The sequence below is a fragment of the Macaca nemestrina genome, chromosome X (assembly GCF_043159975.1).
Source record: "Macaca nemestrina isolate mMacNem1 chromosome X, mMacNem.hap1, whole genome shotgun sequence".
NCBI lineage: Eukaryota > Metazoa > Chordata > Mammalia > Primates > Cercopithecidae > Macaca > Macaca nemestrina.
In genome coordinates this window covers 25,779,097-25,806,772 of record NC_092145.1, presented here as the reverse complement: position 1 = coordinate 25,806,772, position 27,676 = coordinate 25,779,097, and the positions used below count along the sequence as shown (strand labels likewise).

The 27,676-nt window shown below is 44.7% G+C and overlaps 1 pseudogene; it reads left to right on the top strand.

Moving 5' to 3' along the window:
• Positions 1-135: 135 nt before the first annotated feature.
• LOC105468566 (sal-like protein 4) lies at positions 136-26,701 on the top strand (annotated as a pseudogene).
• Positions 26,702-27,676: the final 975 nt, after the last annotated feature.

The window sequence follows — 27,676 nt, the reverse complement described above, 5'->3', positions numbered from 1 at the left end:
CCTCCACCCATCTCCCTGCTGCATGCCCACCTGCCCAGCCACTGCCAGCCTCTCTTTGGGGTCTGAGCGCCAGTATGTGAAGTGTTGCCTTCTATTAATATAGTTACGCAGAGACGGAGGTGAAGGGTAGTGCCGATGGGAGAGTGAAGGGTGGAACCAGCCTGCGCGCGCGCACACACACACACACACACACACACACACAGAGTGAGATGCTGAAGCAACGCTAGCTCACAGATCCGGGTGCTCACCCCAAACTAGGTCTGTCGTGGGCCTCTCCAGCCCTACTTGCATTAAAATCAACCACAACTTGAGATTTTACTCTTTATTGGCATAAAAACAAGTCCTCTGCCTCCCAAGTCTCATTCAGTAGCCAGGGACCCCATATCTGTCCCAGTCACCCTAGCCTGCATCTCTAAGGCTTTCAAATCAAAACACACAAACAAGCATAAAAAAGCATGTTGTAAAGGATAAATGTCCCAAGAACATATTATCATTTTGCAGACCTAAAACAACTAATTGACATTAATGGAGTTAAAGAAACTCCACTGAGAGGACATAAATTCTTCCAGGTAGGTAATGAAGTAAAGATTGCCAAAAAGTTTGTAAATTTTTATTCTGTTTGGAGAGTTTATGATAACTAAGGGGAGAATCTAATGCAGAATTCCCACCCACCAACCAGATTGATTCTTTCCTTCTGCCACCCAGCTCTGCATTACTGCCACCATGAGCCACTGCTACTGAGCTGAGTGAGTTGCATGCATCAAAAGTTTGAGATTGGGCTGGGCGCGGTGGCTCACGCCTGTAATCCCAGCACTTTGGGAGGCCGAGGCCAGTGGATCACCTGAGGTCAGGAGTTCAAGATCAGCCTGGCCAACATGGCAAAACCCCGTCTCTACTAGAAATACAAAAGTTAGCCGGGAGCAGTGGGACTTGCCTGTAGTCCCAGCTACTAGGGAGGCTGAGGCAGAAGGATTGCTTGAACCCAGGAGGTGAAGGTTGCAGTGAGCCAAGATCATGCCACTGCACTCTAGCCTGGGCGACAGAGCAAGACCCCTGTCTCAAAAAAAAGAAAAAAAGGTTTGAGATTGAGGTGGGGAAACAATTAAACAATCGAGAACCACAGTATTGTATTATAGGGTGACTTTAAAAGACACTAGGTCTGTTTTCATTAGTATGGCTCTTGCCTTCCAAATATAAGAGGAAATATGAGAAAAGGTTGAAGGTGGCATCTCCTTTCCAAGTGTAAGAGGAAATAGGAGAAAAGGTTGAAGATTGGAGGAGAATGCCAACATTACCAGCCTAGGTTTTCCTAAGCATGAGAAAAATTTCAAAGTTTTAGAAATTTGGTATTTGGAATTAGTACAGAAGAGACCGTCAAAGCTCTTCTTAAGGCAGTTGTATGTTAGTTGAAGGACCACATACATAGTCAAGAACTATTTTTCATTTACAGTATTTGTGTCACACACGATATGAAACAAAAAGCTACATAATAATTACATTTGACACTTTCATGGCACCTTTCAAAACTTTCAAAGGATTTAAAAAACACTAGGTAATTCTGAGATGTGTGGTAATTAATTTTCAAAGGAAAGTTTGTCTTTATAAAGCTTCCATTGTTCCTTAGCACTCATGCTGATTACAATCATCAGTTTATTCCTCATGAAGGGTACGATCAGTATTATTGCCTCCAATTCTCCTGCTTTGAATTCTGGAGGGTGCTGGTATTGCACACACTTGGTATGGGAGGGAGAAGAACTTCCCTAAACCTCATCAGCTCTCTGGATTTCCAAGCCTGTATATATCAGATGCCCTTAGGAATAGTATGGTCACCCCAGCTGCCATCCTTCTGACTATGGAGCAGTGAAAAATAAGCCTCTGTAGCACTCAAACATATTTTGTCCATAGCTCAGGTGCAGGTGAAGCCTGAGGAGTCCTGGAATCGATGTGTCATGGCGACACATTCCTGAGCTCTGCCCCTCCCTGCTCTGGGTCACATTCCCTCTGAGATTAAGTGGCTATGTGAGTCAGGTTTGTTTTATTACAATCTATTATTATTTATGCTCACCACTCAAAGAAAAATAAGGAAAATTTATGTGGACAAATATCCCATAGTACTTCCTTCTATGTAATTACATCATTTTATATAATCCTTAAAGTCTTAATACACACACAACTAAATTGTGACTATAAAATGAGACTGCTTTTTCCTATTCTTTCCTCTTCTCTTTTCAACAGACTTCCCACTTTTTACATCCAAGTCAGTGTTGGCTCTTTTGAAAAGAGGTTATAGGCCCGGCGCAGTGGCTCACATCTGTAATCCCAGCACTATGGGAGGCCAAGGTGGGCAGATCACTTGAGGAGAGGAGTTCGAGACCAGCCTGGCCAACATGGTGAAACCCCATCTCTAGCCGGGCATGGTGGCAGGCACTGATAATCCCAGCTACTCAGAAGTCTGAGGCATGAGAATCACTTGAACCTGGGAGGCAGAGGTCTCAATGAGCCTAGATCGCTCCACTGCACTCTAGCCTGGACGACAGAGCGAGATTCCGTCAAAGAGAGAAAGAGAGAAGGAAGGAAGGAAGGAAGGAAGGAAGGAAGGAAGGAAGGAAGGAAGGAAGGAAGGAAGGAAGGAAGGAAGGAAGGAAGGAAAGGGGTTATAGTCATGTGATGAGCACTAGAAGCAACACAAAAAATCAAGGTATAGCCTTCCAATTTATAAGACAGCTCCTTGTGTTATCATATATGTTCTGGAGTATTTGTTTAAAAATACCTGTCTCCATATTTATGCTTTGTGTGTGCGTGTGTGTGTGTAGGTGTGTATAGGTGTAGGTGTAATGTGCTGTTTGATCCTGAGTGCCACTACTGGGTTGAAGTTTTCCTGGTAGTGTTGCTTCAAAGACTCTCTTCTGTAACCATCCGGAGACCCATTCAGTACTACACCCAGGAGCAGACATAAAGCGTCAGCCCCCATCCTGCTTTTGAATTCATGATAGCTCCTTTATTCTCTATTTTCTGTAGCCTCAAACTTGTCATGTCACCTTGCCCTCCTCCCCCCACACACGGCCCTTTCCACCCCACCTCTCTGACTTGCACATCTCTTTCTGCTTTCTGGCTATAAATATATGTGTGTGTAGAATGAATTGATGAGCAAAAGAATGAACCATGGAATGCCCTACCCACGCATGATGAGCTAGTATTCTTAAGCAACATCTGTTTCTCTGAGGTCTGGGCTGCTATCACTGACATAGAAGAGCCAGGATGGTAGGTAGCTCAGAAAGCACATAAGCCTTATGGCCAGACAGAGCTAGGTTCAAATCCTGGCTCTGCTACGTAATAGCTTGTATAACCTGTGGCAAGTAATTTATCCTTTCTGAGACTATTTCTTCATCTGTAAAATAAAGCTAATACCTATTTCATGGAGTTATAAAGGGAATTGTGTGCTAACTGTCTGGCATGGAAGAGAGACACAGTCAATGCTGTATGTTATAATGCCATCTCCATTACTGCCCCCTCCCACCTCCCTCCCTTAGCCACCCTGCTGACTGGGGTAGAGAGGTAGAAAAAATGAGACCCATTCTTCACTGTATAGAGTCCTTGTCATCCATGTGCCACTACGTTTTCATAGCCTCTAAATTCATCACTGAATTGAATCCTTATCTGACTGGGTTTCCCAGTCCCCTACTCCACCCGGGACTGGGGAAAGCCTGGATAGTAATCTCGTTCCAGTAGAATGGCTGATCCTTAGCCTCATCTTCTCAAGTAAATCATCGACATTCCTGCCACGTTATCTGTTTCAACAGGCAAAAGGTAAATGGGATTGCTTTCACTGAGCACCTCCTATGTTCACAGCCCTGTGCTGAGATTGTTGGCTTCTCTTGGGAACTGAGCAGCACCTTAAAGACGTCCTTGCATGGCCAGGCACAGTGGCTCATGCCCATAATCCCAGAACTTTGGGAGGCTGAGGTGGGTGGATCACCTGAGGTCAGCAGTTCAAGACCAACCTGACCAACATGGCAAGACCCTGGCTGTAATAAAAACACAAAAATTGGCTGGGCTTGGTGGCAGGTGCCTATAATCCCAGCTACTTGGGAGGCTGAGGCACAAGAATCGCTTCAACACGGGAGACAAATGTTGCAGTGGGCTGAGATTGTGCCACTGCACTCCAGCCTGGGCGACAGAGCAAGACTCCATCTCAAAAACAAACAAACAAACAAAAAAGATACTTTTGTATGAAAGCCAAGCATGCAGAAAGCCCCCTCCCCCCCCACCGCCCACACCACACACACACACACACACACACACACAAACAGCCTGGGATGGCCAGGAAAGTGTTTATCACAATACACCTGAACTGCCCAAACCCCGGTCTCTGTTTCTGCCTCAGATGCATGGCTGCTCCCACTGGTTCCCAATTTGACTTCATCTCTAGACTGTGGATTTCTGACTCTGCCTGGGATGGCTTTAGGTCCTATGCTTGAACCCTCAACACCAGCCCTAAGACAATCCTCTCATTAAAAAGAATCATAACAGCAATAGAAACCATTTATTGGGGACCTCATCTGAGCCAGAGATTGTAGTAGGTGCTTTATACATTTAGATTATCAGATTACGGTCTAAACTTGATGTGCAAGTGAGAGCATCTGATACTGACCTGGCACAACCCTAGTCTCTGACTCCACCCAGCTCTCTCATTCCAAGAGCTGACCTCAATCACTGTGCAGTCCAAAAATAGAACCAGTTTATCAGTCAATCATGAAGTATGTATTAAGCAGCCACAGTTTTCTGAGCCTGTACTAGGCAATATGGGAAATACCAAGGAAGTATATGACGTGATCCCAGCCTCCAAGGAACTTAAAATATTCTAGGGGCAAAAAGACTTGTGCCTATGAAGTCATTAAAGGTAAATACAAAACAGTGCAAAGTCAGATTCTCAACTATGCATAGCACAGTCTCCAACCTCTTAAGGAGATCTTGCCTCAAAGTGTTGTAGCTTCTCAAATACTATTGGTACAGGAGTAAATTGGTAAAAATCTTTCAGCAGGGCTATTTGGCCTTATCTTTTAACATTTTGCATTACACAACCACTGACCCAATAATCCTACTTCTATCTAGAAATACTTGCACAAATGTTCAAACATATATGTTCAAAGATGTTCACTACACACATTGCAATCGTTTGTGAATGTGCATAATTGTGTATGTGTAATTGCAAAAATTAGCAAACAAAAAAGGCCGTTAACTATTGGAAATCCACATAGTGCAGTACCATGCCACTCTTAAAAATAATGGTATATGACATTCATACAGAAAAGAGCAGACCACTGCCTTCCTATATGTGGGTATATTTCAATGGAAATTTTACATTAAAATATTTTCTTGAGGCCGGGCACGATGGCTCACGCCTGTAATCCCAGCACTTTGGGAGGCTGAGGCAGGTGGATTGCTTGGGGCCAGGAGTTTGAGACCAGCCTGGCCAACATGGCGAAACCCCGTCTCTACTAAAAATACAAAAATCAGCCGGGTGTGGTGGTGCGCACCTGTAGCACCAGCTACTCAGGAGGCTGAGGCAGGGGAATCACTTGAACCCGGGAGGCAGAGGTTGCAGTGAGCCAAGATCGCACCACTGCACTCCAGCCTGGCGACAGAGTGAGACTCCATCTCAAAAAAATAAATAAATAAATAATTTTTTTTTTAAAAAAAAAAGAAGCTCTGGAAGCATATAGGCAGGAGCAGAAAGGCAAGAAGGAGGCCTCAGAGCAAAAGAAGAAGGACAAAGACAAAAAAAAAAAAGACTCGGAGGAGCAAGACAAGAGCAGGGATGAGAACAATGATGAACATGAAGAAAGGCTGGAAGAAGAACAGAATGAAGAGGAAGAAGTAGACAACCGAATAGGGTGGGAGACTGTGGCACCTTGGAAGATACCACTTGGGATGAGATGTGCTACATGTTTCTGTGAAACTTTTTAATGCTGGGCAGAGTAGTCTCAGGCAGAAGTGCCTGAAAAGATCAGAATAAAAACTGACATCAAAACCAGCACTTCCTAAACTCAAAGCACCTGAGTAGCAGAATCCTGTTTTGCTTCACCAATCTGAAGGTTATGACTTTTTGGCAAGAGGGATTCTGACCGGCTAAATTAGTCAGTTTGATCACTTTTGGTTACTTATATGTATGGTTAGGTGGGTTTTGATCCGCAGTCTTTCCTATTCCCCCAAATAAGTAATAATAACTTCCATGCTGCCTGCTGTGTTCCAGATCACAGAGGCAGCCAAGGCTCAGGAAAAATCGGGGCTTTGCTTATGGTCAGCCTATGTTTGATTGCACAGTCTTTGACAATAGTAGCTTACTAAGATTGGTCAGAACGAGTAAGCTTTAGGATACTACTAAAATGCTGTGGGAGAATAACAAAATCTGTTCTGTCTCTTCACTTGACAGAAGCATTAACTGGGTTTTGTTTTCCATAGACCCACTGGGCTCAAAACCTTTCTATATTGCCTGTAGGTGTTCGACCTGCTGGGGTGGGGGTAATCTGGTCACAAATGTTCTTAAATCAGCAGTTTAGAATGGTATTCATCAAGCAAGGGTGCCAGTGTCTTACTTTTACAAAAGCAGATGGCATAATGTCACATGTACCTTACTCTCTGCTACTGTACAGCTTTAGGATTTGTCATCACCTCCTGGAGAGTGTAAAACCCCAGGCTTCCTCTTCTTGAAGTCCATCTCCCAGACTTGTGACTATGGCTTTTCATTCTTCAATTCATGATGAGTTCCAAATTTTATTTCCTCTAAACACAGCTTCCTCCCTCTGCACCTCTTACTTCCTTTCTCTTTTCTGCCTCTCCTCTGCTCCCCATCCCATTTTCTCCTCTCCTTCCTTTTCTCACTTCTGTCAGTCTAGGAGCTTTGATTACCTGCTTAGTACTCCAAAGTGTGAGTTCCTCTGATCTCTTGATTCCTTAGGTCTAATCTCATTGTGTTTGTTGTTGTTGTTGTTGTTTGTTTGTTTGTTTGTTTTTGAGATGGAGCCTTGCTCTGTAGCCAGGCTGGAGTGCAGTGGCATGATCTTGGCTCACTGCAACCTCCACCTCCTGGGTTCAAGTGATTCCCCTACCTCAGCATCTCAAGTAGCTGGGACTACAGGTGCACGCCACCATGTCTGGCTAATTTTTTGTATTTTAATAGAGACAAGGTTTCACCATGTTGGCCAGTATGGTCTCGATCTCTTGACCTCATGATCCTCCCGCCTTGGCCTACCAAAGTGCTGGGATTACAGGCATGAGCCACCATGCCCAGCTTTGTTTGTTTATCTATATCTATACATATCTATACATATATATACACACACACATCTATACATATATATAAATATATATATATATATATATATTTTTTTTAAGAGATGGGGTCTCTGTCCCACTCTGGCCCAGGGTGGAGTGCAGTGGCATGATCATAGCTCACTGCATCCTTGAACACCTGGGGTCCAGTGATCCTCCTGCCTGAGCCTCCTGAGTATCTGGGACTACAGATGCGTGCCCCCAAGCCCAGCTAATTTTGTCTCATGTCTTCTAAAAATTATTTTGTGAAGCCCCTCTGAACCTTAAGGGAAATCTGATGTTGCTCAGGAATCCAACTCTCCCCAAACCATCCTCTTTTTTTTTTTTTTTTTTTTTGAGAGGGAGTCTCGCTCTGTCGCCCAGGCTGGAGTGCAGTGGCGCGACCTCGGCTCACTGTAAGCTCCGCCTCCCGGGCCCACGCCATTCTCCTGCCTCAGCCTCCTGAGTAGCTGGGACCACAGGCGCCCGCCTCCGCACCTGGCTAATTTTTTTTTTTTTTTTTTTTTTTTTTGTATTTTTAGTAGAGACGGAGTTTCACCGTGTTAGCCAGGATGGTCTCCATCTCCTGACCTTGTGATCCGCCCGCCTCGGCCTCCCAAAGTGCTGGGATTACAGGCGTGAGCCACCGCGCCCGGCCCCAAACCATCCTCTTTAACTGCTTCTAAAATATCTCTGTTGGCCTTTCTTAGCCTTTTTCTGTTTCCATTCAGTGCTCCAAGCACTTTTCGTTTGTCTCTAAGTTGAGCACTTGGGGTTTGACAGGTAGTAACATGTAGTTTGACACTGTTAACTTGTTAAATAAATATAGTGAAAAGTTTGTGAGTGAAGAATGCTGAGAAGATTGTAATGCTTTGTACAAATAAAGAACACTCTTGTTAAAAAAATATATATATATATATATTCTCAATAATTAACTGTGTGCTGACAAGCAAGTGTCCCCTATATATTAAGCCTAACATTTACATTAATAAAATATAACTTTCAGGCCAGGTACAGTGGCTTGCACCTGTAATCCCAGTACTTTGGGAGGCTGAGGTGAGCAGATCAAGTGGGGACAGGAGTTCGAGACCACCCTGGCCAACATGGTGAAACCCTGTCTCTACTAAAAATACAAAAATTAGCCAGGCATGGTGGTGCATGCCTGTAATCCCAGCTACTCAGGAGGCTGAGGCAGGATAATCACTTGAACCCAGGAGGCAGAGGTTGCAATGGGCCCAGATCACACCACTGCACTCCAGCCTGGGCAACAGAGCAAGATTCTGTCTCCATAAACAACAACAACAACAAAAGAATTAACACAGGAAGTGGGCTTTAAGAAGAATAGACTTTATTCTGAGTAATAGACAAAATAAGGAAGAAGCTGGAAGATAGCAGAGATATGGTAAAGAAGGCATATATCTAGCTTAACTACAAAAAAAAGGCAAGCAAGAATGCCATTTTCTAATAATAAAGGCAGCTAGAACATGGAATGATAAAGAGTAATTGATGGAAATTGTGACATTGGAACTATAAAGAAGAAAATGCAATCAAGGCACATCCCTTGGCTTTACACTGAAAAATATTTATATACTTATAATAATGTAAACACTATCTTTATTGGTTTTCAACTTTTGGAATCTAACCTAGAGACAAATCACAGGAAATTTAACTATGATTACAAAGTATAAAGGAAATGTTAACAAACTTAATGTACAAGCGATAGCTTACAGAAGTTGGAAAGTAGACAGAATTAGGGGAGGTGGAAGGATGTATAGTGGCATTAATACTCTAATTTTTTAAAAGTGTACAATTAGAGATATTATCTATAGGTGAACAAGAAATAGAGGTTTACATACCTTGTATAAAGGCACAAAGAGGTCAGGCACAGTGGCTCATGCCTGTAATCACAGGGCTTTGGGAGCCTGAGGTGGTGCATTGCTGGAGCCCAGGAGTTCAAGACTAATTTGGGCCGGGCGCGGTGGCTCAAGCCTGTAATCCCAGCACTTTGGGAGGCCGAGGCGGGTGGATCACGAGGTCAGGAGATCGAGACTATCCTGGCTAACGTGGTGAAACACCGTCTCTACTAAAAATACAAAAAAAACTAGCCGGGCATGGTGGCGGGCGCCTGTAGTCTCAGCTACTTGGGAGGCTGAGGCGGGAGAATGGCGTGAACCCGGGAGGCGGAGCTTGCAGTGAGCCGAGATCACGCCACTGCACTCCAGCCTGGGAGACACAGCGAGACTCCGTCTCAAAAAAAAAAAAAAAAAAAAAAAAAAGACTAATTTGGGCAACATGGCAACACTTGTCTCTACAAAAAAATTAAAAAATTAGCTGGGCCTGGTGGTGCAAGTCTGTCATCCCAGCTACTCAGAAGGCTGAGGTGGGAGGATCACTTAAGCCCAGGAAGTCGAGGCTGCAGTGAGCTGTGATCACATCACTGCACTCCAGCCTGGGCAACAGAGTGAGACCTTGTCTCAAAAAAAAAAAAAAAAAGGCACAAAGATAACCAAAAAGGCATACAAACAAAAAGATACCATTAGAATGATTGCCTCTGAGGAAGGAACCCAAACAGAGAAATTAAAACTAGTGATACATTAGGAGGAAGAAAAAGGCAGCGCTGCAGCAGAAGTGAGCTAAATCCCCACCTATCAGAGCAGGAGGTCAATAGAAGATGTCTAGAGCTGGTAAACCAAGGAAGGATTCAGAAAAAAATGGATTATTGCAACATTCCCCTTACTGGTCTCCCTGCTTCCCCCCAACCGCCTTTTAGTCTGTTATTCACAGAGCAGCTAGAGAGATTCTTTTGAAACCTACTTCCACCCATGACTTGTCCAATGGCTTGCTATCTCACTCAGAACAAAGGCCAAAGCCATGACAATGGTTTACTAGGCCTTATGCCATCATCTGCCTCACCATCCCCCAACCCCTGCAGCTCCTGCTACTCCCCCTTGCTCATTCCTCACCAGCCCCAGGAGCCTCCTTGCTGTTCCTTGAGCAAACTGGACATGTTCCCACCTCAGGACCTTGGCACCAGCCGTTCTTTCTGCCTAGAATTATCCTTCCCTAGACATTTGTATGGCTTTCTCTATCACCTTCTTCAGGTCCTTACTCAAATGTTCACTTCTCAGAGAGGTTTTCCCTGGCTACTCTATTTGTTTTTGTTTTTCAGACAGAGTCTCACTCTGTCACCCAGGCTGGAGTGCAGTGCTGCAATCTTGGCTCACTGCAACCTCCACCTCCCGGGTTCAAGCAATTCTCCTGCCTCAGCCTCCCAAGTAGCTGGGATTACAGGCACCCACCACAATGCCAGGCTATTTTTTGTACTTTTAGTAGAAACGAGGTTTCACCATGTTGGCCAGGCTGGTCTCAAACTCCCTACCTCCAGTGATCCACCTGCCTCGGCCTCCTAAAGTGCTGAGATTACAGATGTGAGCCACCATGCCCAACCAAGAGCAGAGATTTTCATCTGTTTTGTTGGCTATTCCATGCCCAGTGTTTAGAACGTTGACTGGCACACAGTAGGTACTTGCTTCGGGTTGAATAGTGTCCCCCAAAATTCATATACAGAAATCCCAGTACCTCAATATGAAACTATGTTTGGAGGTAAGGTCTTCACTAAAGTGATTAAATTAAACTGAGGCCATTGGGGTATGGCCCTGATCCAATATGACTAGTGTCCTTAGAAGAGGAAGAGACACCAGGGACACACATATACAGAGGGACAACCAGGTTTGGAGGCAGCAAGGCAGCAACCATCTGAAAGCCAAGGAGAGAGGCCTGGAACAGATCCTTCCCTGATGGCCTTCACAGGAAACCAGCCCTGCCAGCACCTTGATCTTGAACCTGCAGCCTCCAGAACTGTGAGAAAATTAATTTCTGTTGTTTAAGTCACCTAGTGGTATTTTGCGATGGCAGCCCGAGCAAACAGGCACAGTGCTCAACTAATATATTGTTTAAGTAAATGGATAAACAGGTGAATATATATGGCAGAAATCATTAGAAAAACCCAAACCAGAAACAGTTAAGTGGCAGTTCTTAGGGAATGGGACTACAGGTAGGCAGGGGCAAGGCAGGAGATAGTTGCTTTCTATTATGAGTGATTTTTATTTACATAAATGCATTATTATTATTATCATTATTATTATTATTTTCAAGATGGGTCATGCTGTGTCACCCAGGCTGGAGTGCAATGGTGCAATCTTGGCTCACTGCAACCTCAACCTCCCAGGCTCAAATCATTGTCCCACCTCAGCCTCCTGAGTAACTAGGACTATAGGTGCACACCACCATGCCCAGCTAATTTTTGAAAATTTTTTTGTAGAGATGGGGGTCTTGCTATGTTGCCCAAGCTGGTCTTGAACTCCTGGGCTTAAGCAATCCACCCTTCTCAGCCTCCCAAAGTGCTGGGATTATAGGTGGGAGCCACCTTACCCAGCCCAATGCATTATTTTGATAAAGATTTTTAAATGTTGATTTTTTGAGACAAGGTCTTACTGTGTTCCCCAGGCTGGAGTGCAGTGACTATTCACAGGCTCAATCATGGTGCACTATAGCCTTTAATTCCTGGGCTGAAGAGATCCTCCCACCTCAGCCTCTGGAGTACCTGGGACTACAGATGGGCACCACCACATCCAGCTTAGATGTTAATTTTTTAAAAGGGGTTTTTTGGGAGGCTGAGGCAGGCGGATCACCTGAGGTTGGGAGTTTGAGACCAGCCTGACCAACACGGAGAAACCCCGTCTCTACTAAAAATACAAAAATAGCTGGACATGGTGGCGCATGCCTGTAATCCCAGCTACTCAGGAGGCTGAGGCAGGAGAATCGCTTGAACCTGGGAGGCAGAGGTTACAATGAGCCAAGATCGTGCCATTGCACTCCAGTCTGGGCAACAAGAGCAAAACTCCATCTCAAAAAGAAAAAATAAATAAATAAATAAAAAGGTGGGGGGAATTTACAGAACAAAAAACATAAGTTTGTGGGGCTTTATACTAGTGGTTCTCCATGAGGGTGATTTTGCTCCCTTCCCAAGGGATATTTGCCAATGTCTAGAGACATTTCTGGGAGAGTGTTACTGGCATCAAGGATGCTGTTAAGCATCTTACAATGCACAGGACAGCTTGCCACAACAAAGAATTATTCAAACCAGAATGCCAATAGGGGCGAGGCTAAGGAACCCTGCTTTACATAAATGTGCGGATCATAGATGCAAAACAAGTTATTAGGGAGTGGTATGACTGTTTAGTAAGCAGAGTCAACCTATGAGAAGAACATGATATAGGAAACCCACTATACTATCCCACAATACATTCTTTTTTTTTCTTTCTCTCTCTCTCTTTTTTTTTTTTTTTTTTTTTTTTTTGAGACAGAGTCTTACTCTGTCGCCCAGGCTGGAGTGCAATGGCACGATCTCGGCTCATTGCAACCTCCGCCTCCTGTGTTCAAGCGATTCTCCTGCCTCAGCCTCCCGAGTAGCTGGAATTACAGGCATGCACCACCATGCCTGGCTAATTTTTGTATTTTTAGTAGAGATGGGGTTTCACCATGTTGGCCAGGCTGGTCTTGAACTCCTGGCCTCAAGTGATCCACCCACCTCGACCTCCCAAAGTGCTGGGATTACAGGCGTGAGCCACAGCACCCAGACCCACAATCCATTCTTTAGCGCCTCGGTTAGAGAAAAATTCTAGACCAAGTGATAGTTCCGACTGCAGTGCTAGGAATATAGGAAGCATAGTAAATACAGAGTTCTTTACTGACTTCTGTCCACAGGTCCTGTACAAGCCTTCATTATCTACAAATGCAAATCCCATATTACCTCACTCTCCCTTCACTGCCTCTTCCTGCCAATCTAATGCCTCCCCTTGCTCTTCACGAGTCAACACTCAACACTACCGTCTTTCTTTTATCCCAAACCCCAATTCCAACATTTCTCCCAGACCACAACTCATACTGTAATGCCTTCTCTACATCTCCTTTCTGTCATTTACACAGCACCTCTTTGATGAAATTCTCTCCAACTTCTTGGAAAAGAGTCAACAATTTCTCCCTGATTCCATCTTGCATAAAACCGCAACCCCCTCCTTGCTCAACAACCTACCAAAAGCACCTACTTTTTATACACATATGCAATAAATAAATATTAAACGTCTGGATGTGTTAGGTGTTCGGGTTCTTGTACACTCATGATAAAGGTGTCTGTGTTCATGTTATGCCCAGCTAGAAGTGGTTTAGACAAATGTCTGCTGATCTGGTCTGGGAATATGATTTCTAAGGAGGAGTTTGAGAAGGAACAAGGGTGGTCACTGTTCCATGCTACTACTTGGAACATTAGTTTTTCACCTTGAAGAGCAACACTTTTTTGCTGCCAGGTACTGAGAGCTTGCTAAGGAGGGGGAAATGTCCTGTTCCAGATTCAATGCACTGTGGAATATCTGTAAAAGGAAACATAAGAAACTTGTAATAGTGGTTACCTTCAGGGGAAGGAACTGGAGAACTTGGAAATAAGGGAGAAAGAGAGACCTAATATTCAGTGTATGCCCTTTGGTAACTTTGGAACTTTGCTCCATGTGCATATATTAGCTATACGAAAATATTAATTTTATATCAGTATATTGTACAAAGCTATACTTTTATTTTTTGAGACAGAGTCTTGCTCTTGTTGCCCAGGCTGGGGTGCAGCGGCACGATCTCAGCTCACTGCAACCTCCGCCTGCTGGATTCCAGCAATTCTCCTGCCTCAGCCTCCCAAGTAGCTGGGATTACAGGCATGTCCCAACACACCCGGCTCATTTTTATATTTTTAGTAGAGACGGAATTTCTCCATGTTGGCCAGACTGGTCTTGAACTCCTGACCCAGGTGATCCGCCCATCTCGGCCTCCCAAAGTGCTGGGATTACAGGCGTGAGCCACTGTGTCCGGCCAAGCTATACTATTTGGATCTTAAGTCAAACCTCTACACAGCTACAATTGGATGTAATATTATCATATTTCTTATATTTAAAACTGAGGTATTAAATATGTATTTCAGCAATCTATTAGACTCTGAATACCACACTGTGAAAAGACTAAAAAGAAATTAGGTCAGGTGTGGTGGTTCACACCTGTAATTCCAGCACTTTGGAAGGCCAAGGCAGGTGGATCACTTGAGCCAAGGAGTTCAATGTCAGTCTGGGCAACGTGGCAAGATCCCCATCTCTACAAAAAAGTCAAAAAATTAGCTGGCCAAAGTGGTGCACACCTGTAGTCTCAGCTACTTGGGAGGCTGAACTGGGAGGATTGCTTGAGCCTGGGAGGATCGCTTGAGCCCAGGAGGTCAAGGCTGTTGTCAGCTATAATCACACCACTGTACTCCCACCCAGGAAACAGAGGGAGATTCTGTCTCAAAAAATAAATAAGAATAATTGGAGGTCTGAAAAAGTTGCAGTGACAAAATTTTAATTACATTTCAATGTACGATATATAATTGATTGATCAGGAGTTTTAAGTACTCTAGGCCGGGCGCGGTGGCTCGAGCCTGTAATCCCAGCACTTAGGGAGGCCGAGACGGGCGGATCACGAGGTCAGGAGATCGAGACCGTCCTGGATAACACGGTGAAACCCCGTCTCTACTAAAAAATACAAAAAACTAGCCGGGCGAGGTGGCGGGCGCCTGTAGTCCCAGCTACTCGGGAGGCTGAGGCAGGAGAATGGCGTGAACCCGGGAGGCGGAGCTTGCAGTGAGCTGAGATCCGGCCACTGCACTCCAGCCTGGGCTACAGAGCGAGACTCCCTCTCAAAAAAAAAAAAATAAATAAAATAAAATAAAGTACTCTAATACAGATTACAAGTGAAGAAGACCATTTTATCAAGGAATACATAGTTCCCTGTCTTGTTTTAATTTGAGTATAATAAGGACAGAGACCAAATACCTTGGGGTAAAAGAATGCTTTATTGAGAACTCCTTTTCCTCAAAATTTCTGCCTTTTCCCAGTGACTATAAGACCAAATGTCACAAATTTTAAACACACACACACACACACACACACACACACACACACATATACACACACACTGAAATTTCCCTTGTCCAAACTGAGAGTCTAACATGAAGATACACTCCTTTTTCATCTGACTTCTAAGGCCTGTCTAAACTTGAGGATGTCTACCAAACCTCTGGCCATCCAAGACAAATGGTCCCCATTCTTTTTTTTTTTTTTTTTTGTCTTTTCTTTTTACTTTATTTCTTCTAAAAAAAAAAATGGGACACATGTGCAGAACATGCAGGTTTGTGGAACCAACCCAAATGCCCATCAATGATAGACAGGATAAAGAAAATGTGGTATGTATACACCATGGAATACTATGCAGCCATAAAAAGGAATGAGATCATGTCCTTGGCAGAGATATGGATGAAGATGGAAACCATCATCCTCAGCAAACTAACACAGAAACAGAAAACCAAACACCGCATGTTCTCACTGATAAGTGGGAGTTGAACATTGAGAACAAATGGCCCCCATTCTAATATACCTTCCCCAGGCAAGTCCAGGAAATTAGTTTTCATTCCCACTGATGAGCCTCACTCTACTGGCACCTCCCAACACATCTTGCTTCTAATCTCTGAATTCATTTGCACAAAAGCTAAACTGAAGACTAATTTCAAAAGGTGATGTGAGTATGAAAAAAAAAAAAAGAAGAAGAAGATGAAGAAGAAGAATGTGCTTTTTAACCTTTCTCTTCTAAATGGGGAAGGTATCAGGCTAAGCAGAATCCCAGTCATGCTATCTACCTTACCTGGAGCTATTCCGTATACTTTCTGTCCCTCTACTCTCTGTGTTTCTGTTCTGGGTTAGATAGATATCCCATCAGTTATTACACTTATCTGTGGCAATTTAATCTCTCTATTTATTTATTTTTTTTTTTTTGAGACAGAGTCTTGCTCTGTCATCCAGGCTGGAATGCAATAGCGTGATCTCAGCTCACTGCAACCTCCACCTTCCAGGTTCAAGCGATTCTCCTGCCTTAGCCTCCTTAGTAGCTGGGATTACAGGCACGCACCACCACACCCGGCTAATTTCTGTATTTTTAGTAGAGACAGGGTTTCATCATGTTGGTCAGGCTCGTCTCGAACTCCTGACCTCAAGTGATCCACCCACCTTGGCCTCCCAAAGGCGTGAGACGCCGTGCCTGGCCTAATCTCTCTAATTCTAAAATAAAAATATCAGGCTGGGCTTGGTGGCTCACACCTATAATCCCAACATGTTAGGAGGTCGAGGCAAGAGGGAGTTCAAGACCAGCCTGGGCAACATGGTGAAACCCCATCTCCACAAAGAATACAAAAATTAGCCAGACATGGTGGCACATGCCTGTGGTCCTAGCTACTTGGGAGACTGAGGTGGGAGGATCACTTGAGCTTGGAAGGTCAAGGCTGATGTGAGCCATGATCACACCACTGCACTCCATCCTAGATGACAGAGAGACTCTGTCTCAAATAAATACATAAAATAAAAAGTCATCTCTTCACCCTTACTAAATCTATTCCTATCTAACAATAGCTTAATTGGTTGTGCATGTACACTGACTGTTGTATAGGCTGCTCAGGCTGCCATAACCAAATACCACAGACTCACTGGCTTAAACAACACAAATATATTTTCTCAGAGTTCTGGAGACTGGAAGTCCCAGATCAAGGTGCCAACCAATTTGATTATTTGAGAGTGCCCTCTTCCTGGCCTACAGAAAGCCTCCTTCTTACGAAATAGGAAAGAAGAAACAGCAGCATCCTATTCTCGCACCCTTTAACCAAGGAAGTGCTGAGATGCTAGTAAAGTCTTGTATCAAAGCAAACAAATGCCACAACATTGATTTGTCTTCTTTGAATCGCCATTCCTCCTAATATCCACTAGGTCAAAACTCTGCCTGGGAGACTAGAATACAGACACTGGCCTACCCTGTCCTATTCTGATTGCAGGTTCACAGGAAAATGGTAACTATGTCCATTTAACTCACTCTCTACAGTATTGTTGGGCAGAGAAGCATTTAACTGCTTTTGATGACGACGATTATAGAGAAAAATGAAATATAAATGGCTACTGACAAGTCTCATTGTAGCAACTTTTATAACCCCATTATTAAGGAGACGAATATTTCCATATTCCTAAACAAGAGGTAATAACATATCTAAAGCCTCTTTGCCCCTCACTTATTTTGTTAAAATGCTATTCTCATTTATTCTCCATCTTTTTCCCCTTGGTGTGCATTAGTTACTATGGAAACATCAGGATATCATAGTTTGGGCTTATCAACATTCTCAAGTTCTATTAGAGTATGAAGGCAATTTACATCAAGGTGTTGGAGAAGGGGGTTGTTCCTGAAGCTTACAAATGAATGAAAGAGAAAATAAAATGTATGGCACAGCCAGACAAACACAGGCCTTATTCAGACAGCACCAGAGAAGCGTTAGGAGTTCATCTCATCTGCCCAATTTATCTACCAGAATCCTGACTGTAATCAATGAGGTCTGTCAAGTAAAGATACTTATGTATAACAACACCACCATGAGTTCTTTCAACTCAGAGCTTTAGCAGAAGAGTTTTAAAAATTAGTTGAGTGACTGAACAACACACACTACAGAATTTATTATATGCACATTACTGAACAATTGACTTCGTTATAAGCAAATACACACACACACACACACACACACACACACCAAGTACCTCGAATATGAAGTCCACATTCCAACCATCAGATTAACCAGCCTACATGTATCTGTATCTATTCTTTCCACGTTTCATCCTATTACAATATATGAGAGTCCCAGAAGAGTTCAACCACGTTTATGATTTCAACTATCACCCATATGCTGAAGATTTCCAAATAGATATTTTGATCCCAGACCTCTGCCCACTTGTGTGTGGGTATCTAGTATGTATCTCCACTACAATGCCTCACATACAATTAAAACTGAATTTATCTTGTGTATTAGTCAAGGTTATTGAGGGTTCTCCAAGATATATATATATATAAAAAATGAGAGAGACAGAGATTTATTATAAGGAATTGGCTCATGCAGTGGTGGAGACTGAGAAGTCCCATGATGTGCCATCTGCAAGCCAGAGATCCAAGAGAGCTGGTAGTATAGTTCCAGTCCAAGTCTCCTGAGAACAAGGAGAAGCAAGGTGTAAGTTCCAGTTCAGCTGCAAGAGAAGACCAGTGTCCCAGCTCAGAAACAATCAGGCAGAGAAAATGAATTCTCCCCTACCCTGTCTTTTGTTCCATAAAGGCCTCCAACAGATTGGAAGAGACTCACCCACACTGAGGAAAGCAATCAGTTTTACTCAGTCTACCAATGTAAGTGTTAATCTCATTTACAACCACCCTCACAGACACCCACAGAATAATATTTAGCCAAATATCTGGGCACCCTTTGTTCCACTCAAGTTGACACATAAAATTAACCACCACATCATCTCCCCTCTGGAACTAGATAGTACCCCATATTCTTTACTCCAGTTGTGATATCACATCCGCCCAATCACTCAAGATAGAACTCTTCAAATCACCTTTGCCTCCTCCCTCTCCCTTATTCACTGTATTAGGTTAATCACTAAGTCCTACAATTTTATTTTTTTTTTTTTTTTTTTTTTTTTTTTTTTTTTACGGAGTCTCACTCTGTAACCCAGGCTGGAGTGCAATGGTGCAATCTTGGCTCACTGCAACCTCCATCTCCTGGGTTCAAGAGACTCTCCTGCCTCAGCCTCCTGAGTAGCTGGAAGTACAGGCACCCGTCATCATCCCTGGCTCATTTTTGTATTTTTGTAGAGATGGGGTTTCTCCATGTTGGCCAGGCTGGTCTTGAACTCCTGACCTCAGGTGACCCGCCCACCTTGGCCTCCCAAACTGCTGGGATTACAGGTGTGAGCCATCGCGCCCAGCCAAGTCCTGCAAATTTTACCTTCTAAAAAATTCCTCAAATTTGTCCCTGCCTTGGCTGGGTGTGGTGTCTCACGCCTGTAATCCCAGAACTTTGGGAGGCCAAGGCAGGTGGATCACAAGGTCAGGAGTTTGAGACCAGCCCGGCCAACATAGTGAAACCCCGTCTCTACTAAAGATACAAAAAAATTAGCTGGTGTGGCGGCATGCACCTGTAATCCCAGCTACTCGGGAGGCTGAGGCAGGAGAATCACTTGAACCTGGGAGGCAGAGGTCGCAGTGAGCCGAGATCTCGCCATCACATTCCAGCCCGGGTGACAGAGCGAGACTCCATCTCAAAAAAAATATAGATATATATATATTTTGTCCCTGCCTGTATATTTCTGTTACCCATGCCAGTGATCACAGTTCACTGCAGCCTCAACCTCCTGGACTCAAGCCATCCTCCCACCTCAGTTTCCCTAGTAGCTAGGACCACATGGGCACTCCACCGCCACCATACCCAACTAACTTTTTTAATTTTCATAGAGACAGGATCTCCCTATGTTGCCCAGGGTGGTCTCAAACTCCTGGGCTCAAGCGATCCTCCCACGTTGGCCCCCCAAAGTGCTAGAATTACAGACATAAGCCACTGCACCTGGCTTATGTTTCTTTTTTGACATTATCTATTAATGCTATGAGAGACAAGGAATTGTTTTTGAAACAGTCTCACTCTGTCGCCCAGGCTGGAGTGCAGTGGCACCAGCATAGCTCACTGCCACCTTGACCTCCCCAGGCTCAGGAGATCTTCCTGCCTCAATCTCCTGAGTAGCTGGGACCACAGTTGTGCACCATCATATCTGACTGATTTTTTGTATATATTTTGTTTTTGTTGTAGAGATGGGGTTTCATCAGTTGCCCAGACTGATCTCAAACTCCTGGGCTCGAGGGATCTGCCCACCTCAGCCTCCCAAATTGCTGGGATTACAGGTGTGAGCCCCCATGCCCAGCCAGAGATGAGGATTAAGCTCAATTCCACCATTCCTACCTTCCATCCACTCCTTCCAATAAAGTTGTAGCATTATTTTTATTTCCTCTAATAGGAATCTTTTTCACTTTAAATAACATACATCCACTTATATTTTCTGTTTAATCAACCATAGATAGTATCTCCTTAACAACTTACTTTGCAAGATGAAGATATATTAGTGTTCTATATTTCTCTCTAACTCTCCTTACCCCTACCACCCAACCTATATCCGTTTCTCCACATCTCTATTTTCACCCTTTTCCAAGCCATCATCTTAACAAGCCAGGTGCTCCAATGAACCACCCAGGGAATGGTGATGAAGTGGATGAGGACAAAGTGATGGTAAAGCAGCTTCATGGGTAGGAAACTCACATCTCTAAGAAATGCTGTGCAGAATTTGTTAGCATCTCTGAATTCTTGGAACATAAGAAAAATCGCACTAAAAATCCACCTGTCCTCCCCATGAATGACAGCATGGAGCCAGTGCCTTCAGAGGACTTTTGTACAGCTGTACCAAGCCACCAGTCACCCAGTTCAAGCAGCGACAGTCCCAAGGAAAATGGTGGCAGCTAAGGGGACATAAAGGAGAAGCTGGGTGCAGAGTCTGTCTTGCACTTAAAGACAGAGACTGCCCTACCATCCGCACCCCAGAACATAAGCTATTTACCCAAAGGCAAAGTGGCCAATATTAATGTGACTCTTCAGGCATTACAAGGAGACAAGGGAGTGGTAAATCAGTTGAGCTCATATGTGCTGCTGGCCCCTCTGCCCAGCGCCAACAGCATCTTTTCAACGACAGCAGATCCAGCTCACTGAGCAGATCTGCATTCAAGTGAACTCATGGGCCTCCCACATCCTCCACTCAAGCTAATACCCTGAGGACCTTAGATAGCCACATGTCCAAGCAAGTTTCTGCAGCTGTGGCTTTGCTCAGCCAGAAAGCTGGAAGCCAAGGTCTGTCCCTGGACACCTTAAACAAGCCAAGCTATCTCACCAATTTCCCTTCTGCTGCCAGCTCTGTGACCCCATGGCTGACACCCTTCACCCTGAAGCTGGATAGGACACGTGTGATCCTGAACATTGTGTCTCAGCTCCCAAGTGCTTTGCTACCTCGGGCTTGGGTTCTGTGCTCTTCCAGAGTCCTTTCTCTACTGTGGCATTATACCCATCCAAGAAAGAGAAAGATAAGCCACCAAACATCTGAGATGTATGTCGAACCCAAAGACGAGGCCATCCTCTACAAGCACAACTGTAAGAACTGTAGCAAGGTTTGGGAGACTGGTATCTCCTTGCAGATCCATTCCCACATGCATACTGGAGAGAGACCCTTCATGTTCTCTGTGTGTGGTCACGGCTTCACCACCAAGGGTAACCTGAAGGTACACTTTCATCAATATCCCCAGGTGAAGGCAAATCCCCAGCTGTTTGCCAAGTTCCAGAACAAAATGGTGGTAGGCAATGTCACCCCATGCACTCTCTGTACCTGTTCCCATAGATGAATCCAGTCTCTCTTTAGACAGCAAATTTGTCCTTGTAACAAGGACCCCCTCCATAGAACTATCTCAAAATCTTTCTTCGGGCGCTAACCCCAATGACCACATGGGTGGCTCATTGCTGGGCCTTCTCCAGAAAGTGAGAGTGGACCCACACTCCCTGGGGTGGGGCCAAACCATAATTCCCCAAGGGTTGGCGGCTTTCAAGGGAGTGGGACCACCAAGCCCGGGTCAGAGACCATGAAATTGCAGCAGCTGGTAGAGAACAGCAACAAGGCCACTTCTGACCCCAGTGAATGTCTCATTTGCCACCGAGTCTTAAGCTGCCAAAGGTCCTTCACAATGCATTACCTCCCTTGGGAAAACTGGCCTCCATACCTTGTCTACACAGTCCCTGTACAGGGCTTCTGATAGGTAAGTAAAGAATGTTGCTTTCTAACAGGCCCAGGAGCCCCAAGTTATCTTGGGACCTCAAGAGAAGAGGAAATTTACCCAACTCATAGGTATTTGATGGTACAAACCCATGGATGGGTTCGGCTTTAAAAAAAAGTCTTACCTGGCCGAAACTGTGGTTCATGCCTGTAATCCCAGCACTTTGGGAGGCCAAGGCGGGCAGATCACGAGGTCAGGAGATTGAGACCATCCTGGCTAACATGGTAAAACCCCGTCTCTACTAAAAAAAAAACACAAAAATTAGCCGGGTGTGGTGGCACGTGCCAGTAGTCCCAGCTACTCGGGAGGCTGAGGCGGGAGAATCACTTGAACCCAGGGGCGGAGGTTGCAGTGAGCTGAGATTGCACCACTGCACTCCAGCCTGGGCAACAGAGCAAGACTCCATATAAAAAAAAAAAAGAGGCTTATCTAAGATTCCTTATGGAACAGAGTTCTGTCAAAGACAGCTTTAAAAGCTTAGTTAAAAATAATTGTTCTTGAAGCCAAGGCAGGTGGATCGCTTGAGGTCAGGAGTTCAAGACCAGCCAGGCCAATATGGTGAGACCCCGTCTCTACTAAAAAATACAAAAATTAGCTGGGCGTGGCAGTGTGTGCCTGTAATCCCAGCTACTTGGAAGGCTGAGGCCCAAGAATCGCTTGAACCCAGGAGGCGAAGGTTGCAGTGAGCCAAGATCATGCCACTGCACTCCAGCCTGGGTGACACAGTGAGACTCCATCTCGGGAAAAAAAAAAAAAACAACTAACAATTATTATTATTATTGCTGCACTTTATACAAATAATCAGGCCAAGTATAATAAAGCAAATTAGTCTTACCATGATTTGTCTTTAGTAAAAATGGGAGACTGGAGAGAGAAAAATTGTTTCAAGAACGATGATACACCTGTTATTAAATTATAGTCTCATTCGTTGTTTTTAAGTTTTTCCCACAATTTAGACTAACCGTGCTTATTCCTGTGAACCAACCAGTGATCTCTGGCTGCTGCTCAGAAGAAACAAGAGGGATAGGTAATGTAAAAATCTGGGTCAGTATTCTAATTCTGGGCACCTATTAGATTCAGCTAGCAACACCATATCCATATTATTGTTGTACTCTTTGTGTAGGAACGCAGGATAAACTTACTCAACATTTTCTTAAATTGAATACTTATTACAGATATCACCTTTTGTCAGAACTCAAGAGTTATGGATGGACGTCACCATACTTACACTTTCTGACTGAGCTCCTCTCTACCCTGAATACAAGAGACCCTAATAGGTAGGCAGGAATATCATTGCCCAATTCAGCCTGAAGAAGTTACAGAAGATGGATCTTCGTCTCTCGATAACCCTTAAGATTAAGGGTTCCCGGCCAGGCACGGAGGTTCACACCTGTAATCCCAGCACTTTGGGAGGCCGAGGCTGGCGAATCACCTGAGGTCAGGAGTTCAAGACCAGCCTGGCCAACATGGCGAAACCCCGTCTCTACTAAAAATACAAAAATTAGCCAGGCATGGTGGCATGCACCTGTAGTCCCAGCTACTTGGGAGGCTGAGGCAGGAAAATCGCTTGAACCCGGGAGGCAAAGGTTGCAGAGGGCCGAGATCGCGCCACTGCACTCCAGCCTGGGTGACAGAGCAAGACTCCATCTCAAATAATAATAGTAATAATAATAATAATAATAGATTAAGGATTCCTTTGTAAAAGGCAGGGGAGAAATATGTCAGAGGTGTTCAAACCAGAGTGCCTCCATCCTGAATAGGGGCTGCGTAAAATGAGGCTGAGACCTACTGGGCCGCATTCCCAGGAGGTTAAGCATCCTAAGTCACAGGATAAGATAAGAGGTCAGCACAAGATACAGGTCACAAAGACCTTGCTGATAAAAACAACATGTGGTAAAGCAGCAGGCCAAATCCCACCCAAACCAAGATGGTGAGGAAAGTAACCTCTGGTCCTCCTCACTGCTCATTATATGCCAATTATAATACATTAGCATGCTAAAAGACACTCCCACCAGCACCATGACAGTTTACAAATGCCAAGGCAACGTCAGGAAGTTACCATGTATGGTCTAAAACGGGGAGGGACCCTCAGTTCTGGGAGTTGCCCAACTCTTTCCCGGAAAACTCATGAATCAACCGCCACTTGTTTAGCATGTAGTCAAGAAATAACCACAAAAATAGCCAACCTGCAGCCTTCAAGGCTGCTCTGCCTATGAAATAGCCATTCTTTTATTCCTTTACTTTAATAAATTTCCTCTCACTTGGAAAAAAAATACATTACCACACCCACACTGGGGAGAGACCCATCCAATGTGAAATTTGTGGCCAACCTTTTTCTACCAGAGGCAACATAAAGATACTTCTCAGGGTTCACTGAACCAACTTATCCATAAGTACATAACCCCATTAGTCAAAAGAAATTTACCAACATGGTCATGTTGCAACAACATATTTGGATGAACATGGGCACTCAGATTCCCAGCATGCCCCCGCCAGAGAATCCCGGTGATTTTAGGGGTCCTGAGCCAATGATGGTCAGTGAGAATGGTAATACAAGTGCCATCTGCCATGATGATGTTGAAAGAAGACACCACTGTGGACAAAGTCAGCATCCAGGATGCCCCCAGTAGCTACTCAAAGGTCCTCATACCTCTTCTTAGCATCCACTTAATATCACCTACCTTAGGGTTTGCCATGAAGGCTTCCCTAGCAGTCACCAGGAAAGTGGGTCCTGTTCTTTCTGGCCTGCAGTGGCAGAGGAGCTGAAAAAACAATTTAGTGGAGAGCAACAGTTTAATGACTCATTCTCACTGATGGGACACCAGAACTATTAGCCAAACTCCAGATGCTGTGGAAACCACATCCTTCCAAGCACGCTCCCTGGCCAGTAGCCAAGCAGAAAGCATTATGTCAAAGTCTCCAGATGCTGGGGGCAAAGCTGAGCACCCCAAGAACAGCCACACTGAGATGGGCCACCTCCCATCAACGTTTTTCTAAGTCCAGTCAACCTATGTCAAAGTTCAAGTTTTGACAGGCTTGGTGACCAGTGCTTGTAATCTCAGCTACTAATGAGACTGGGGCAGGAGGATCACTTGAGCCCAGGAGTTCAAGGTTGTGGTAAGTTATGATTGTGCCACTGCACTCCAGTCTGTGCAAAAAGGAGAGACCCTGTCTCTAAAAAATAAAAATGAAAAAGTTGAAGTTCCTGGTGATACAGCTAGGAGACAGGGAAACACTGGGTAGAAGAGGGCAGTTCCCCAGCAAAGGTCCCACCCTCAAGCCTGGATACCCACAGCCCTAAGTAAGAACAGGCGTTCATGTTTTCGTGTCAAAAATGTTGCCTTTTGGCCCATCACACCCCCTATCCTGCACCCATATAAACCCCAAACCCGAGGCTCCAGAAGCAGGAGATGAGGAGATGAGCAGACAAATGGCAGAATGGCACGGCACAGGAGAGAAGAGAAGAAACATCAGGAGGAGTTTGGCTGGGAATGGTTGGAGAATCAGCCACTGGATGGCCAAACTCCAGGGGAAGATCATCTTCCCACTCCATCCCCTGTCCAGCTCCTCATCTATCCCACTGAGAGCCACCACCACCACCTAATAAAACTCTGCATTATCCATCCTTCAAGTCCATGTGTGACCTGATTCTTCCAGGATTCTGGACAACAACTCAGGACACAGAAAGCTGTCACACTGGCCCTCTGCCTTTGCAGAAAGGTAGAGGGTCCACTGAGCTGATTAACACTTAAGCCATCTGCAGATGGCAAGGCTAAAAGGGCGCACTATAACACACGCCCACTTGGGCTCCTGCACCTGTCTGTCTGTTTACTCCCCCTCCTGTAAGAGGTTTGAGCAGCAGTGTCGACCAAACAGACAAGCCACACCCCTGTCACACGACCTGTGAGGGGGCTCAGGGAACTCTCCGCTTTCACTGGCACATTTGTTGGATCCTCAATCATGTCCCTGGTGTTAGTGGCCCAGCCACACTGACCAGGCCAAGCAACCCAGCTGCACACAGTGTGAGAAGAACTTCTCGTCCACTAGTGCTCTTGAGATTCACAAGTGGACTCACACTAGAGAATAGCCTTTTGTGCGCAGCATACATGGGCAAGCTTTTACCGCCAAAGGCAACTTGAAGGTCCACTGTATGACTCATGGAGCAAACAATAACTCAGCATGCCAGAGAAGGAAGCTAGCCATTGAGAACACTGTGGCTCCATTAGGTATGAATGGAAAGAATCTCAGAAATGTTTCCAGGAAATCCTGGCCCCTTCAGTGAAGGTGGTGGAACCAATACACCAACATGCTTAACAGTAATCTTGTCATGAAGACTAGCAAGATCTCTATGACCCAGAGTGGTGGTGTTCCCACACTCTCAGTTTCTGTGGGGGCCAACTCTGCTGTGAATAACACTACTGAGTCCAAGATGGATGGCTCCCAGTCAGGTATCAATGCCAATGTGGAAAAACCAGGTGCTACTGAGACTGTTCCCACACACTGGTTCCCTCACTTCCTGGAAGAAAACAAGATTGTGGTCAGCTAAGCTAAAGGGGAACTTGCCTGGAAGAAGAAATGTAGACAGAGTGAAATGTCTAGACCAAGCTTGTTCAACCCTCAGCATGCAGGCCACATGCAGCCCAGGGCGGCTTTGAATGTGGCCCAACACAAATTACAAATTCGTTAAGTTTCTTAAAACATTCTGAGATTTTTGGCCGGGCGCGGTGGCTCAAGCCTGTAATCCCAGCACTTTGGGAGGCCGAGACGGGCGGATCACGAGGTCAGGAGATCGAGACCATCCTGGCTAACCCGGTGAAACCCCGTCTCTAGTAAAAAAAATACAAAAAAATAGCCGGGCGAGGTGGCGAGCGTCTGTAGTCCCAGCTACTCGGGAGGCTGAGGCAGGAGAATGGCGTCAACCCGGGAGGCGGAGCTTGCAGTGAGCCGAGATCCGGCCACTGCACTCCAGGCTGGGTGACAGAGCGAGACTCCGTCTCAAAAAAAAAAAAAAAAAAACATTCTGAGATTTTTTGTGATTTTTTTTTTTTTCAGCTTATCGACTATTGTTAGTGTTCGTGTATTTTATGTGTGGCCCAAGACAATTCTTCTTCCAAGGTGGCCCAGGGAAGCCAAAAGTTTGGACACCCCTAGTCTAGACTGTGATTTTTATTCTTGTATTATTTTTTATTTGTATAAATTTATGGGGTACAAGTGTAATTTTGTTACTTGCGTAGACTGTGTAGTGGTGAAGTCAGGGCTTTTAGGGTATTGATCACCCAAATAACCTACATTGTACCCCTTAAGCAATCACTCATTATCCACCCCTTGCCTTACCCTTCCAAGTCTCTGTTATCTAACATTCCACACACTACCTCCATGTGTACACTTTATTTAGCTCCCATTAAAAGTCAGAACATGTGATATTTGTCTTTCTGTGCCTGGCTTGTTTCACCAAAGTCAATGGCCTCCAGTTCCATCCATGTTGCTGCAAAAGACATAATTGCATTCTTTTTATGACTGT